This window comes from Cebus imitator, unplaced genomic scaffold, assembly GCF_001604975.1.
Source record: "Cebus imitator isolate Cc_AM_T3 unplaced genomic scaffold, Cebus_imitator-1.0 Scaffold0, whole genome shotgun sequence".
In the NCBI taxonomy this organism is placed as follows: Eukaryota; Metazoa; Chordata; class Mammalia; order Primates; family Cebidae; genus Cebus; species Cebus imitator.
In genome coordinates, this window is record NW_016107315.1 from 4,732,443 (window position 1) to 4,733,688 (window position 1,246).

At 50.8% G+C, this 1,246-nt stretch overlaps 1 protein-coding gene across 1 annotated transcript in view; it reads left to right on the top strand.

Moving 5' to 3' along the window:
• The window catches only part of RHOA (ras homolog family member A), a 59,954-nt gene that overhangs the window by 11,091 nt on the left and 47,617 nt on the right, over nucleotides 1-1,246 (top strand). The window lies entirely within an intron of this gene.

Genomic DNA, 1,246 nt, shown 5'->3' on the forward strand with positions numbered 1-1,246 from the left:
GCCCACCTCAGCCTTCCAAAATGTTGGGATTACAGACGTGAGCCACCATGCCCGGCCCATGCCCAGCTAATTTGTGTATTTTTAGTAGATAAGGGGTTTCATCAGTTGGCCAGGATGGTCTCTATCTCCTGACCTCAAGATCCACCTGCCTTGGCGTCCCAAAGTGTTGGAATTACAGGTGTGAGCCACTGCACCCGGCTCTGTGTGTGTGTGTGTGTGTGTGTGTGTGTGTGTGTGTGTGTGTGTGTGTGTGTGTGTGTTTGAATCAGACTCTCACTCTGTCGCCAGGCTGGAGTGCAGTAGTGTAATTTTGGCTCACTGCAACCTCCACCTCCTAGGTTTGAGCAATTCTCCTGCCTCAGCCTCTCAAATAGCTGGGACTGCAGGCATGTGCCACCCTGCCCGGCTAATTTTTGTATTTTTAGTAGAGACAGGGTTTCACCATGTTGTCCAGGATGGGCTCGATCTCTTGACCTCATGATTCGTCTACCTCAGCCTCCTGAAGTGCTGGGATTACAGGGGTGAGCCACTGAGCCCAGCCTTCCCCCTACCCCCTGACAGATTCTAGCTCTGTCGCCCATGCTTGAATGCAGTGGCACGATCTTGGCTCTCTGCAACGTCCTGCAAAGTGCTAGGATTGCAGGTGTGAGCCACTGTGCCTGGCACTATTTCCCAAATGTTTAATGGTGTTTCCTCTGTGCGAGACACAGTCCTGGTTGTGGGTGAACTTGGAGTTGTTAGATAGGATAGGTTTCTACTAACTGGCACTGAAACAGTTTTGGGGTTTTATTTATTTTTAATTTTGTTTTCCCGTTTTGAGATAGTGTCTCACTCTGTTGCCCAGGCTGGAGTACAGTGATGCCATCTTGTCTCAGTGCAACCTCTGACTCCCGAGTTTAACTGATTCTCTCACTGCGGCGTCCAAAATAGCTTGGATTACAGGTGTGAGCTGCCACGCCTTGCTAAATTTTGTATCTTTAGTAGAAACAGGGTTTCGCCAGGTTGGTCAGGCTGGCCTTGAACTCCTGGCCTCAAGTGATCCACCTGCCTCGGCCTCCCAAAGTTCTAGGGTTACAGGCATGAGCCACTGCACCTGGCCGAATTCTTTTTTTTTTTTTTGAGACGGAGTTTCACTCATGTTACTCAGGCTGGAGTGCAATGGCGCGATCTCGGCTCACCGCAACCTCCGCCTCCTGGGTTCAGGCAATTCTCCTGCCTCAGCCTCCTGAGTAGCTGGGATTACAGG